Below are 16755 nucleotides of genomic sequence, written 5' to 3'. Positions count from 1 at the left end.
TCATAGTACAATATTGGAAAGTGGTTAAGTACTGATTTTATCTGAACCCTGTTACTGAAAATTCCAAAATCTTATTCTCAGGGCCTATTTGAAAATTTTGAAAGGCCGTTGATAATTTGATGTAAGAATTTAAAAGTTCATGTATTTTTAAATTAAAAATCTGCAGGCTAATAAAATGTGTAAATCTTGTATTCATTTTCAAAGTTTTATTAAGTACCTCTTTACTATAGTACTGTGACAAATACCATTGAACATTTACAGAAAATAATTAAGATAAGGCCCTTTCCTTCTAGGAATTTATAATCTGGTTGGAGAAATTTGATATATTCACATTAAATAGTTAAATAGATGATTGTAACAAAATAATAATAATAATATTAATAGCTACCATTTACAGAACATTTTCTATGGGCCATCCACTATGCGAAGTATTTTATAAATGTAATCTCATTTGATCCTCAGAACAAATCTTCAAGGTAGGTTTTCTACCCTAGTGGTGTTATTATTCTTATTTTACAGCTGAGAAAACTGAGACAGAGTTTGCCAAGTGTCACACAGGTGGTAAACAGATTTTAACTCTTCTTCCTGACTCCAATTCCCCAAATAAATGACAGAACATCATGAACTGGAAACCATCCTAACCTGATCTCCATGAGGGTCTGCCTAGAGACTTTTTAAAATGAACAAAGAATTAAAGGAGTCAGTGCAGGATGTTTAGAGAGACCAAAATTCATTTGTCTTCATCAGGTGTGAAAAGCTTAAGAGGAAGTTAAATTGATAAGATCATTCCAGAATTGGAAGTTGGAAGTTGATCACATCGGGTAGTAGGGAACTATTTCAGCTTTTTAAGCAGAGAAATTATTTGCCTAAATTGGAATAGTACAAAGAATATGCTGGCTCCACTGGTGTAGAGTGAAACAAAAGCGATTTACATTTAATATTGATTTAGGGTTTACAGTGTGTATGCATTTCTTATCTTGTTTGATTTTGTGAAGAAGGAGCCGGGAGGAATCTCACCTTACAGACCGACCTAACAATCCTGTGAGGCAGATGAGAGTGTTCAGACAGGTGAGGGGACTTTTCCACAGTCACATGAGTGTCTGTCTGCAGAGCTGAACATGGATTTTCCTCCGTCCAAGCCCAATACTCTGCTTCTCTTGATGAGGGGACAGACAAGAAGCAAGGAGTTTGGCTCTTTCAAATAGCCAATAGTGAGATAATGAGGCTTTGAGCTAGTGTTGAATCAATGTTGGCTATTATTGTTATGAGCTGGGTGATAGTGAGAGGAAAGAAAAGAAAGGAATCAAAGAGACCTTTCAGAAAAAGAATCAATGAGACAGTGATTGAAGGTTAAGGAAAAGTCAAAGATGTCGCTGGAATTTCCAGCCTGGAGCGGCTACAACCATAATGGCTCGTTATCGGATATTGCTATCTTTGTAATTCTGGAATGGCTAGGATAATAAATACTAGCAGCTATAGGGAGGTTCGAGAAGGAAAGTCTTTTGAGGAGGAAGATGATGGGTTCCATCATCTGATAGTGGGACATCTAAATAAGAAGGTCCTATAAGTAAGTAACTATGCTGTTGATGAAAAATTCTCATCATTAAAGTCATTCTCCTAATATAGAAAATAAAGGCAGGGTCATTGTCCCAAGAAAGTTATTATTTAAAAAAAAAAAAAAAGGTTACTATTAAGTGAACCTGTAACCCAGGGTTGAAAGGAGACCTGCTAACCTACTAAAAATACCTATATGGGTTGTTTTATCAGACTTTCTAGTCGATACCTTTAAAGGTACAGCTTGAATCTTAGAGAAGGATAGAAGTTGACCTTTAAAGGAAAGGTGACAAATTAGTATGAGGTCCTGGGTGAGCAAAGTCTAATGTGGAGCATATATCTAATGCTCTGGGAATGAGGAGTATGGGGTGCTGAGTCCAAAGAATGCCTCATTGCAAGGGGTTAGTTAATGCACTAGATGATAGAAAGTTGCTTGTGATAGGCTGGACCAATGATCCAACCTCATGAGATAAAATTTAATTGGGATTGGTATAAGCAACTACATAGATGTTCAAAAAGTCAGTTTCAGTGGGAAAAAGCCCTAGATTTTAGTTTCTACACTATGAGTCTGTTACACTGTGATAGCTTTGCTTTAAAATTGTATCTAGTGGGTCACTATGGTAGTGGTCACTTTTGCCCAGCCTCATGAGCCTGCATCTGTATCCTTGTGTTTAATTTTGCAAGCCAGATTTTAAGACAGAGTGCATTAAAAGCACAGTCAGGATTGTGAGAGTCTGGATCCCATGTCATAAAAGAAATGGTAAGGAAATTGGGATGCTTAGAAGAGAATTTTTAGACTGGATATGATAGCTGTCTTCAAATATCTGAACATTTATCATGTGGAAGAGGAATGGCTCCAGAAATGGGCTAATAAATGGAAATGACAGAGAGACAAAGTCTCATTTAATAAGGGAAAAATTTTCTAAAACTAATATTGTTGAGCAATGGAATAAGTTGCTTAGTACATGAGCAATCATCCAGAAACTATAAGTATCTTGTAGAGTTCAGCTGACCATCTTTCAGAGATGACAGAGAGGGAATTTCTGTGTTAGGTAGGAAATCAGTCTATAAAGTTTAAGATCTCTTCTTTTTTTTGTTTTTGTTTTTGCAAACTATAAATTTCTTTCTTTTATCCCTGCCTGTCCCATTCCAGAAAGCCAATTTTTATAATCAAAGATTTTCTTTTTAGAGAATAAGGGGGGAAAAATTATGAAGGAAAGAGAAAAAATTCAGCAAAACTTAGTTGATCTCTTCTAATTCTAATATTCACTCTTATAAAGTTCTGTGATTTGAGATCATTCATTTAGTAATCATTTATTAAGCTCTAGTCACAATTCTAGGCATTGGATCAAATAAATAAGGATCATGATACTGTAACTCTTCAGGGTTCTAGAATGACCCTCAGAAGCCCTCTAGGCCTCCATTTACAGATGGGGAAATTGAGGTCCAGAGAGATTAAACTATTTTGTTGGAGAACTGAGATTTGAACTCAGAGCTTCTAACTCTGGGCAGCCAGATGACAGTAATTAGAGTGCAAGACCTATTATCAGGAAGAACTGCATTCAAATGGGAACTCAGATCATTTATTATTTTTGTAATCCTGGGCAAATCACCCAACCCTTTTTTCCTCAGTTTCCTTGTCTGTAAAATGATCAAGAAATGATGGAAATACCAAACCATTCCAGTCTTTGCAAAGAAAATCCCAAAGAGGGTCACCAAGAGTTGACACAACTGATCTCTGACTACATGTAAACCCAATTCCACTTAAATAGGAAGAGGCAGTTTTTAGGACAAAGAGGCAGACTGCGAGCTGAGTTAGGGTAGGCGGCTCATAGAGAGTAGGAGGGATGAATCCCACAATTTCTGAAACAAGAAGCTGGAAGCAGCCCAAATAGTCTCAAGCCCGATTATTAAATTTTCAATGCCAGACATCTTGGAAATCTGGCCTTGATTTATTGTTCTATTGATTGTATAAACTGAGTAAAGGGAAAGGGAGAATGTTAATGCTGATTAAACTTAAAAATGTATCTTTCTGTGACATTTTTCCCCCCAGGAGATGTGACTTTTTTAGTAACTTTGCTGAGTGGAAGTTTGAATTAAACATTCTTTGAGGTCTTTGGCTGAGTCTTCACCAATTTAGACATATTACCTGGGCTTAGATAACTATGAGACAAACTTCTGTTTATGAAACTCTTCTATAGAGATGACTTCTTGTAAAATTGAAATCTTTGTGCTCTCAGAGTCACATCTAGCTGGGGGATGACTGAAGCCGTAAAAATTTAGTTTGTCATAATTTTCACATGTGTAGTCTTCAGCCTTCCAGAGGCTTGGGCCATTTTGCAGTTTTCTCAGTAAAGACAAATGCTGTTGTAATAGCCTATTCCAAACTTATCTGGGGTGAATTCAAGAGATGGGGGGAGGACCACAGCTCTTCAAATTTCCTATCTCTCATGTTCAGAATCTGAGTGATACTTATTTCCTTGAGCATGACCCAGAGATGGTTCAATTTAAATTCAGATGCCTGAAAGACCTGCTTTTCCTCTCCTTCACACTTGAAAGCTCCCTTCTTGAAGCTCTGAAAATTTGAGGGTGGGTAGGCTTTTATACCAAGCAGAAGACCTATGAGCTTCAGTAATTAGTCTAACCAGATTCCCTTGGTTACTTGCATACTAATTATTACATTAGCATTCTTGAGTAGTTCTTCAATTTAAAAGAGGTGTAGCTATTTGAGCAACAAATTACAGGAACCAATCACTTCCAGGACTAAGACCAATAATATTCCTCTCTCTTGGCTGGTATATTTCTTTTCAGAAATTTATTGCTTTGAAATGTCCTTTGGGCCTTCTAATATTGTTACACATCTTGTTGAAATCTCACTATTTTATGGATATGCGTGAGGCTGGGAGGTTCCTGTTCCTTATCAATCATAGACTTAATGGATAAGCAGCACCAGGAATGTTTGATACCAAGAGACAGTGCCATTATAGATAAATACAAGAGCTTTCTGAAAAGCACAGGAGGAAACTAGATGTCTTTCAAAGTACCTTGGTCTAGCAGCTCTTTTTCTGTGTCTGGATTATCTATTCTAGTGACAAGTGTGTAGAAACAATTGAAGTTTATTGCCAAATTAGGCCATACTGTAATCCCTTAGAATTTTGTGATTTAGATTTCCCTAAAAGTTATGCCTTTATCTTCTTTCCTATACTGGAAGCATTGAAAAAGATTCAAATGTTGCCCCAGCAAATTCACTAGCTCTTTTAATAATAGGTTAATAGATTTTGCTTTTCTTTTAGTTTTATATTTTATATGTCCTGGACTCTTGGGGGAAAAACAACTAAATTTGCTTACCTTATCACTTATGCAAAATTTTTATTATAACTCAGTAACATTAATACAAAGCCACTAAATCATTAATAATTTAAGAATCTTCCAAGAGATTATAGAACTGGGCACCAAATGTAGTTAGGTGCCAAAGTTTTCTTGTGTGTAAGGAAGTGAATCTTAAAGAAAAAAAGATTAGAATTTCAAATGCAGTATTTTGTTATTTTACTGGTATTATTTATCACCTTCTTCCTTTCTATAGCCACATATCCTGAAAAGAAAAAAAAAACAAAAAACAAAACAAAAAAAAAACAAAAAAAAAAAAAAACAGCTCTTCCTTGAAGAAGGATCTGCTATTGGGTCTTTTTAAAACTGTTTTGTCTCCCTTCACTCTCCATGAATCATGTTTGGGATTCCTAAAGGGGTGACTCTGAGGCAGACTCAGGTTATAAATGTTTCATTTTTATTTTAATTTAAGGAGATGGGTACTTCGCGATATGTGCAGTGGGAGCAGTGTTCAGGTTGAAAAAGCTTCCTGTCCAAGGGCCCTCTGTCCAAAGACTATTTTTTATCGTTAATAAATATCCTGCATTCCATCTTCTGTTTGTCCTGCTATGTCGTGAGCCCCCCTGCATTCTGAAGAGATGTAGCCAGTACCGTGTCATTACTTCTGCCACATTTAGTAATCGGAACCGGCCTTGCTTCTTTGAGACAATGTTTTCTCCCCTGGGTTCCAGAGTATATAGATTGTGCCAGCTGAATATAATGCTCTCTGTCTCCCTGGCGATTCACCAGTCTCCTGGGCTTTATTCCCAAACTTATCTTCCGAGTTGTTGTGTTCAAATATTAATTACATCGCTCTGGGCTTCCATGTCAGATAAGCCTTTTTATAAATACTTTTCCATTCCGATTGTTATTTGTTCATTCGATTGCTCCCAGTATCGACACATATATTGTTACCTAGCTCCCTTTCCCCATAATATCCCAGGATCTGCATCTTTCTCCAGCCTTCCAACACTGCTCATTCACTGCTATTTCTCATTTCAGTAGACTTTGCTTTGCTTTTCACCGAACATCCCCCTTTTGCTACAGTGCTTATATTTCTACTTAGATCATGTCTAAGCGGATGCTTCCAATGACTTTTGAAATATAGAAATGTGTGAGTCTTAGAGCTGGGACAGAAATCTGTTGATGCTGTTGGCAATATTCTATTCCTCTGCCCATAGTCATTCGGGGACTTTCCATCTGCCCTGAAGCAGAACTTTTTTAAATGTGTTATTCCTCTGTTTAGTGTGAGCTTCTTGGGAAAAGTCACTTTTTTTTGTTTTTGTTTGTATCTTCAGGGCTTGGCACAGTAAGCCTAGGAAAGCATGTAATAAATACTCTTTCATTAGATTATTCATTCATTCTGAACTCCTCACCCCTTGTAGTGAAAATTATATTTGCCCAGATTAGGCAACAGGATTAGGAAAACTCCTTAAACATTTTAATCATTTCAGCCAATGAAATGCTCCTTTTACCTCCCTATTTGTCACTTTATTTCTCAATGGGGACAAGGTGCCCAAATGCAGCTTTCCACTCAGGAATTTCATTGGAGAATCAATGTCTGATGCTACAAAATTATTTCTCCTTTTTCTCTCCATCAAAACTTTCTTTCCTTCTTGACTTCAACCAACTGTTCAGTAGGAAAATGACCTAATAAACTGATTCCTTCCAAGGTAGCATGATTGCTGAGAGCTAACAGAACATCTCCTTAAAAAGAAGATGATTGGAGTGGTCACTGCTTGAACTCAAATCAAAGAAACTGGTAGTAGAATTTCAGACAGGATGGAATTGGGAACGTATGGGAACCTTACTGACACTGACCAAATGAGCTAAGCTTTGTGGGAATTAAACATGGCAAGTTCTGTGCTTTCCATCTTCTCTCTACTTGTCAGATTCTTTCTCTTCCTACATAATGTTCCTTTTTTTCCACCTGTGCTTGATCCTCCACTCTACCATCTTCCCTGTCTTCTTAGTCTTACTATCCTATACAAAACTATGTTAATTTTAATAGGCATTCTAAACTATTATTTTATAATTAAGCACAATAGATATATATGTATTTAAATTGTGATTACATGTATATTTACATATTATTATGCATGCATATGTTATATATAATATATATATACATATATAAAATTAAGTGCAATGGATATATATATATCCATTGCACTTATATGCATATTTATATATTTATTATGCATGTATATTTACATATATAATGTATGTGCATATACATATATAATGCATGTATATTTACATATAATTAAGCACAATGGATATCTATGCATATGTGTATTATATATTTATCATGCATGCATATGTATATAATGCATATATTTATATATGTATGTATATGTTAATATATAATGTGTGTCTGTATATATTTGTATAATTATGTATATATAATGTATGCATATTTTTATATATTTACATATAATATATCTATATATATAATTAAGCACAATGGAGATATGTATCTATCTCCATTGCACTTAATTATGAAACAATAATGTTATTGTAATATATATGTATACACACATATCACAATTTGTCACCAGAAATAATCCTATTTCCTTCTGTTGAGGAAGGGTGTTTGTATGTATCTAGTATAACATCATGCCTCCAGGAAGGAGTATTATATGACTGTAAGGTTTAGAAGCAGCAATATACAGGTATTGGCTCTCTGGGAAAAATACAGTTAGGATACACTTTTAAGTTTCGTATGCATTTTTAACATGATGCTGAAATCAAATTTCATTTCTCTATTAAAATTTAAAAATTAATCCCAATTTTTCCACCATTTCCTTAAGTCTAGCCAATCAATGAAACAATAAATCAATGCCCAGTTTTTAGGCTTTCCTGGTTTCAAAGATATAATTTAACAGTGACTCTGGATCAAGCTGATTCCAGCATCTCTGGTTAGAGAACTATTGAAGAAAAAAATTATGAAAAAGAAAACAAGAGCCAGAAAAAACTGGAGTCTGGTAACAAACTGACATTTAAGTGAAAAGAACATTGGACTAAAAATTCTAATCTAAAAGTTGCCAGTTATGACTGGTATGAACTTTTTTGAGTTAAGCTGTGTGTGTTTTCCTGAGGGTATGAACTGATTGTTTTATTTTTGTATCCCCAGCCCAGTGCCTTGCAATATAATAGTTGGCACCTGATAAATGATTATTGGACACAATTATTATTTATTGAAGAGCCTCCATAAATAATTAATAAATCAGTTGTCTGGTTCCTACTAAGTCCAAGGCACTTTTGGACACCACAGGAGAGATAGATAATTATAAGACAAGGCCTCTGCTTTAAAAGAACTTCGAACCTGATGGGCAACAGAGACAAATTCATCTTTTAAAGTCTAGAATATAGACTTTTTAAAGTCTATATATAGAAAATAGACTTTTTAAAGTCTATTTTTTAACACTAGAAGAATATAATCTAAATATTGCTATAGATACTGATGTGGACATTAATAATAACATTATTATAAATAACATAATAACAATCAGCGAATCACATTGAATAAGTGCCCTCCAGAAGTATCATCAGGTTCCCTCACTTATGTCAAGTTTTCCCAGATAACTAAGTTGCTAGTGTTTTCTCTCTTTTCAAATTAGTTTGTATTTTGTGAATATGTCTGGTAACATGATGACTTGGACTAGAATATGAACTTTTAAGGACAAAGGCTCTTTCTTTTTAAATCTTTCTATTCCTGGCACCTACTATATGCTTTTCACATTTGATTAGGCATTTACTAAATGTTTATTGAACTGAATGGACCCTACGAATTTGGGGGAGGGATTGATCACTGTGGGTGGGGGTGCTTCCCATGGTAGAGTTGAAACTGAAGCTAATAAGCCTTGAAAATTGAATTGAATTCCCATAGGTAGGAAAATGGGATAGTGTTTAGGAAACAATCTAGTTAGAACCGAGGGATTTTGCAGAAAGAATGTGGTTAAGTTGTAGGGGGATTTTGAATGACAGGCCAAGTAGTTTGGACTTTATTCCGTCTAGAACTATCCAACTCATAGCTGAGTGCAGCCTGAACCCAATTAAGAAGCAATTGGGAAATGTTTAACAAAATAAAATAAATAGAAACGGAATACAAACATAGATCATGTAAATTTGTGGTTTTCTAAGTCAGCATAAGGCCTTGAAATCTGTTTCCACTTGAACTTGACATGACTGAGAAAGTTTGGAGTGACATGATAAACATGATAAAATTAATGTTTTTAGAAGATAAGTCTATTGATGGAATACAATGTGGGTTGCATGAAGAAGAGATGGGAGTCAGGGAAAAGTGAAGAGTTGATTGCAGTGGTCCAAGTATGATATGAACTAAGAAGTCCCAGGGTCCCAGTGAGACTCGGGCAGTGGGGACAAGATGCTCAGTTGACTTTTAAGAAAACTGGATTTCAGAAACCCTGGATCTCCAGCCTGCTGTTTTTTACTTACATGAGTGGAAAGTCATTTCAACCTTTATGGACCTCAGTTTCCTTATCTGTAGAGTGAGGGATTTGGACCTGGCAACCTTGGAGCTTCTTTACAGCTTGAAAGGGAAACAAGCAGTTTTGATCATGGCAAAATGGAGCCATGGAGAAGTTTTTGGAGCTGCTGTTCTCCAAGATGTGACTTTTAATATTATTCTAATTAATATTATTCAGACATGCATCATTTCCCCAAGCAGCCAAGGTTCCATAACTCTGCCTGCTTATTATATGCAACTGTTGCTCTTTTTTCTGATGAAATATTATTTTTTGTCCTGTACATAATTCCACGTTCAAATACAGACCATTCAGTTGCCTTAGCAGAGAATCACAGGACCAGGGCAAAAAAACTACAACAAACACATGAATATATTTGGAATTCCTGCAGGAAACCAGAAAATTTGAAGTTACTCTCCTAATAAAGATTATAGAAACATGAATTCACATAAAGCTGGCTTAACTGAGAGTAAGAATCACGTTAGCCTCTAGTTGAATATAATTCCACAATGGTTAGGATCTTCAGGGTCAAAACAATTTCTTTCAATGTTCTAACAATAGTAAACCTTTATTAAGTACCTATTAAAATGTCGTTCACTATTTTAGGTAGTTGTGCTATAAAAATAAAAGTAGTATAGCCCCTCAAGGAATCTACATTCTACTAGGATAGTCCAATCTTACGTATTTTATTTATTTCTGAAGAGTTCCTTTCAAAAGGAGCTGGTTACTAAAGAGCCTGAATTTTCTGGTATACTGCATATTTTGATGCCAATGGAATCCCTGTATGCTACTGGAAACTTTGGATTTTCATTCTCTTAATAGCAGAGGTTGCATTTGGGCCATCTTTTGTTTCAACTCTGAAAGACCTTAGTTTAGAAAGTCCAAGGTCATCCACTTCATCCCACAGATTGTTCTGCAGTCAAATGCTCTGTCCCTAGATATACCCCCTTTACATATATATATATATATATATATATATATATATATATATATATATATATATATATATGTAATGTGTGTGTGTGTGTGTATATATATATATTTATATGCATATAATATATATATATATATATATATATATATATATATATATATATATATATATATATATATATATATATTAAAACACAATGGCTCTTTTATTTTAAATACATTCCAACAGAAATATTTTCAAACACCTGGGAGCCACAAAGGTGAAAGAGAGATGCATAAACTCAACCATTTTCTCTTCTTATTTATCCCACCTGCAAACACCACATTATCGTACCAATTATTTCCCATCCCAAATGAACATAGATGCATTTGGAGTCATAGTCTCTTAAGCAATCAGGACCCCTCCAAAATCTACCACATTAAACAGATACACTGAGAAAGCTCACTAGACTAACCTGGAACTTAGATTTGCTGTTGGTTTTTAATAGGCACCCCCCAAAAAAATAAGTACTAAGGGTACAGTTGTTTTATCTTGCCCCTGGACTCTGATGGCTTGAAGGAGAGAATGGGGCTGATGATTTTCTCAAATTCACTTCATGCACAAGTCAATGTATCACTTTGGCAATGTCATTGGTCTTCAAGAACGAAGGACAGACAAGGACATAACATATTCGATGATGACACAAAATAACAGTATTTCAGAATAGCCCCTTGGTCTTATTCTTCATTCCTCTTCTAAAACTACTTAATATGTGTGATATGGAGAAATGGTTGCACTAGAATCCATTACTGATATGCCCGATAGCATAGAGAATTTTAACTTTGCAGCTCTATAACAATAGTTATATATATTTATACCTTCCACTGAAATTGTATTGAAATTATAGTGGGAAATGCGGAAACCAAGGTGACAATCAGAACAAGATAATCTTAATGTACAATAATAATAGTCCTAGCACAAACTCACCTTTAGTAGCATACTCTGATTGACACAGCAGCATCCTCACCACCGGTCTGTGGAATAAACTATCATGATGAGGAGACTGATAGTCTAAGGAGGAAACTAACTTGTTTATAGCTTGGACTGCTTACTTGGAGATTGTTGAATAGCTTGCTGACTCCATAGTGAATATAGTGCTGGGTCTGGAGTCAGAAAAATTCATCCTTAAATGAGCTGTAGAAAGAAATAGCAGACCACTCCAGTATCTTAGCCAGGAAAACCCCAAATGGGGTCACAGAGACTGAACAACAACATGGTTGATTTTAGTTAATAGCAAGCATTTTCTGCACCAGGTACAGTCCTAGGTCTGGTGCTGGTACAAATACAAATACAAATACAAAATACAAAAACAATCAATCATCACTTGTAATAAGTCGAACATTATTATTAGATTTAAATTTTAAAATAACTGCCGATATCTAGATTGATGTTTCTTTTATGGTGAGCCAAAGAGATTAGCAATGTTTAGAGAGATTTGAAGAACCCCAGAACCAGGTATTTCTTTGGTGGTAGCAAGATTTCTGTGATGAGAGACAGAAGGGCCATTTGTCCATTTATACCTCAATTTGGAAAAATATTTACCCTGTTGGATAATATTCTGCCTTTTAATTCAATCAGTTCTGGACATCATGGGAGAATATAAGTTGTTGAGTTGCTGTTGAGTTTTGTCCAATTCTCCATGACCCTTTTGGGGTTTTCTTGGAAAAGATACTGGAGTGGTTTGCTATTTCCTTCTCCAGTTCATTTTACAGATGAGGAAACTGAGGCAGACAGTTTAAGAGACTTGTCCAGCTGGATTTGAACTCATTTTCTTGACTCTGAACCTAGCACTCTATCCACTATGCCAGCTAGCTGCCCTAAACTGCAGAATTGGCTTTAAAGGCCTGAAGATATTGTATTTGACTTAGACAACAGCCTGTGAAGGCCACACAATTGCTGTTTTTCAAGTATGGATATTTGGAAAAGGAATTTACTTCTTCTGCTTGAGCTGGGACCAGAGGCTGGAAGGAGCAGAATTAAAAGAGCAGGCCTTTTTAAATCTCTCTGTGTCTTGGATCCCTTTGGCCAACTGGTGAAGTCTTTGGGCCCCAAGCTAGAATAAAAAAATAAAATATATTGGTTTATGTATATTTGTATTTTATTTATTATAAATATTATTTATTTATAAGGAAACCAATTATAATACATAAAAAAACTTAAAAAAAATTTTTTTAAAGTTCATGTGCCAGAAACAGCTAGGTAGCACAATAGAGAGAGCACCAGCCTAAGAGTCCAAAGGTCCTGCCTTCAGATCCAGCCTCAGACACTTAGAGCTATGTGACCCCAGGTTAGTCACTTAATCCTGATTGTTCTCCAGAAATAAAATGAAATAAAAGTTCATGGACCCTAGATTAAGAATCACTATTATAAGGAAATAGATTGACACATATGGAAGGAAAACTTCATAATAATTTTAGGAATCCAAAAATAGAGTGGACTTCCTTGAGTAGCCATGAATCAGTTCTTCCTGGAGTTTTTATATGTAGAGGCACAGTATCTAGGAGATATGAGAAAAAAAGACTCTCGACCTGGATGGCTCAGTCTAGGTGGCCTCCACAACCCCTCCCAGCCCCAAGACCCTGTAATTCCGTAACATTTACCTGTTAATAGCTAGCTATTATCACAGATAAAGTACAACAGCGAGGGAATTATGAGATGGCCTTTTTTCGATTCCAGTCCAATGTCATAAAAGACTTTATAATCATTCATAATCCCTGCTCTTGTAGAGTAACATGGAATTTATGAAGGGACCATCCTTCCTTTTTAATGTGCTCCATTTGCACTCTCTTTGATCTTTGCATGATTGAAAATAGACCGCTTGGACCAGAAAGTCATATACTTTAAATCCTTCTAGGTTACTGTTCTCAAATGTACTTTATTCAGTAGAAAAACTGGTGTCTCTTTGTAGAGTTTGTGACTTTCATGTTCAAAGAAGGTGAGGAAAAGAACAGAGCTACTGATCTCGCCTGGTTCCTGTAACAGATACTGGAAGTCCTGAATAAAATTTACACATAGCAAATACTATATCAGTGGAAGCTACTTTATTATTATTATTATTAGTGTCTTAATCTGGGGGCCCTTCACCTCCAGGAAACATCCAGCAACATTGCTCCCTTAACTGTGTTTACCCACAGATTGCTTGTTCGTTATTTTTAAACGAAGCCCACAATTAGTGTTTGGTATTGCCAGGGAAGATTTAAGAAATAATGACTCCTCTTGCAAGAGAAAGTATGGCATAAACAGAAATTGTACCAGGGACATTTATCCAAGAGAGCACTTCCTTTGGTAATAAGCTGCTATAATTATAGATTAGATGGATTCAGCACTTTCATTGTAAAAATTCCTTTTCAGAGGCTTCAGATAGTTAATTCAGGCTCCAAAACATTCTGCCAGTTTCTACAGAGAAAGGCTTTTGGGCTCTCCTTGCCCACACCCCCTCCTACCTTTACCCCTCTTCCACTGAATATTTAACTAAATAAAAGTACAAACAACCCAGTTACAAAAGAGAGGGGATAAATGCTTTCCACTGTTTGTTCATATATTGAGCAACAATAAAGCCAGTGGCCTGAAATTTTTTTTTTGTCCAAAGACTAATCTATATTCAGAAATCTCCCAAATTCATTTTAATGGTTGAATTTCATATTTTTCAAGCTTGTTTTTTCACACTTAAGTAATTCCGAATTCACTTCAGTTTAGCAATTTAGAAAATACATAGGACTATCATAGTGCTGGAAGGGACCTTGAAAGGTCATCTAAATCATCTTTCTGCATTCATGCAAAGCTAAATCCAAAGCTTCTCTGACAATTGGGTCTGTCTCCTCTATTTAAATAACTTAGGGAAAGAGATTCTATGTCTTCTTTTGATAGCACTTCTTGTTTAACAGCTCTGTTTAGCAGAAATTATGGCTGATCTGCACCTGTCTGCAAAGTAACCCCATTTCTTTTCATTTGGGACACAGAATGGCTTGGAAGCCCTAGCCCTACTGGCATATAGTAAGTGCTTAATAAATGCTTGTGGACTAATCACCTTCTCTGTGGGTAATTTTTCTGTTCTTTCAGCACTCAACCAGTCCATCCCTTATTTAAATCAAACAATAAGCAGTTATCCCTAAGGGTAGGAAAGGGTAGGGCTTCTCACAATAATTATTCAGAATTATGTGGATGGGGTCTAGCATATGATTTTCTTAGCATGTAAGCAATTGTATTGTGGCTAATCTAAGATTCAGGGACACATATTTGATAAAAAAAAGACTCATCGTTGTTATTTTTATTAGCTGACATTTATGTAATACTTTAAGATTTTGCAACACATAGCCTAAAATATTTCCTGAGACATCCTGCATTATCTCATCTGTCCCCATTGGTTCTCTCAGAGGAAGATGCTGTGGGGTTTTTTGTTTGTTTGTTTGTTTTGTTTTTATCATCCTCCTTTTACAAATCAGGGTATTGAATCTGGGAGAAAGTAAATACTTTGCTCATACTCAGCTTATAAGTGACAGAGGCCCAGGTCTAGTAGTAGCTATAAAATTAACACTGAGAAATAATAGTACTAAGCACTGTGAAATATTTGGTTCTATTCAGGGCACTGAACCAAGTAAACTCAAGCATATTCTATAAAAATCTTTTATATAAAACTACTTTTTCCTTGAAATTTTCTGAAAACATTTACAGTATGAGGTAAAAATATCTGATATATCTGAGGAGAATTCCTGCAGTTTAAATATTTACCTTATTCAGAATTCCTGGAGAGCTGGAGATAATATATGACATACCCATGAATTGAAGAATGAAGCATTTAGGTTGTTAGTATTCTAAGCAACCATCTCTAACTTGTAGAATGCAAACCTGAAACAGTCATTAACATTTCATGGAAATCTAGGAAGCATTCCATTAAGAGCAATGAAGAATTTTGACTTGAGGTTTATAATGAATAGCCATAACAAAAGGAAATACCAAGTAGATATTATATTTATATATATATGTACACACACAGTTACATATACATTACATATGTATTATATATGGTTTTATATTATGATATATTGTATACATGTATTATATACATATATTAATTATATATGTTATAAAATATGTATGGTTAAGAGTTTGGTTTTCTTTTTGAAATTGTCTCAGACATAAGAAAATATATTTGTTTTTCAAAGAATGCTAATGAAATATTTGTGATAGTGTAATATAATTTTCCATAGTTCTTTTCATCAATAAAAGAAAAATATATTAAACTATATTTTCCTAAGTTTACATGACAAGGACCCCAATGATAATGAAACCAAGCATTTTGACAAGTACATTAAAGCTTTCAGAACCCTGGAATTCCATAATTAACCAACAAGGCTTTATTAAATATTTACTATGTGCCTGAGCTCTAAGGAACCAAAGAAAAGCAATAATTCTTTGACCTTGAGAAACCTACATCCTAATTAGGAAGACAACTAGTAAATAAATAGGTATATAGCAGAAACATATAGACTAGACCATGGAGAGGATGATTGTAATATCCAGGAAGTTGTAGTAGACCGAGAAAAGACTTTCAAAGAAAGTGAGAAGGAAGCTAAAGTTTGAGGTGGAGTTTTTAGAGATTCTAAGAATCATTCAGTCTGGTAAGCATTTATCAGTCACCTACTATATGCAGGGCACTCTGACACATGCTGGAATTAAATGAAATGAAAAATAGAATGAATAAATACAACAGAAATTAGACAACTTTTCTTTTTTTCCCTTTTCTTTAAAATTGCAAGGCAATTGAGGTTAGATGACTTGCCTAGAGTCATACAACTAATATCTCAGGCTGGATTTGAACTCACTGTCTCTTAACGTTTCTGAAGAGGCAATCTACTCCTTATTTTTATTATATGGAAAGACTGAGGGAAGAGGGAGAATATTTTTTTTCATGGGGTAGAAGACAATGATGAAAAAAGATTTACAGAGCACATTATTATCCCCATCGGTTTGATCTACACAACAACCCTATGACCTATTTATTATTTTTATCATTTTAGAAATGAGTAAACACTGAGGCTGAAAAGTTAAGATGACTTGCTAGCGATTCAGACTCTCGTCTTTCTGATTTCAAATACAACACTCAAAACCCTTTATGATATAGGGATTCAGTGTAATTCATCTTACTTGGATATGTGTGTGGTGGGTATGGGTAAGCTAGGGAGAGATGAGGGAGACAGCTTGTTCAGAAGTTGATTTTAGGGACTCTCCTCATATTATCTTCCTAATTAGACATGTCACAGAAAAGAGACAAAGGTTAAAAATTCATTCCTAGGGACTGACCAGATCACTTTAGTTAGTTAGTCAGCTAATTAATTATGTTTTTTAGTTTCAAATTCTCTCTCTCTCTCTCAT

At 35.1% G+C, this 16755-nt stretch overlaps 1 protein-coding gene across 8 annotated transcripts in view; it reads left to right on the top strand.

Annotated features, from left to right (window-relative positions):
* ST8SIA6 (ST8 alpha-N-acetyl-neuraminide alpha-2,8-sialyltransferase 6) overlaps positions 1 to 16755 on the top strand; it is a 101131-nt gene that overhangs the window by 55936 nt on the left and 28440 nt on the right. The window lies entirely within an intron of this gene.

Source organism: Sminthopsis crassicaudata, chromosome 5 (genome assembly GCF_048593235.1).
Source record: "Sminthopsis crassicaudata isolate SCR6 chromosome 5, ASM4859323v1, whole genome shotgun sequence".
NCBI lineage: Eukaryota > Metazoa > Chordata > Mammalia > Dasyuromorphia > Dasyuridae > Sminthopsis > Sminthopsis crassicaudata.
The sequence above is the reverse complement of the archived record's forward strand: the minus strand, read 5'-3'. Positions and strand labels throughout refer to the sequence as shown.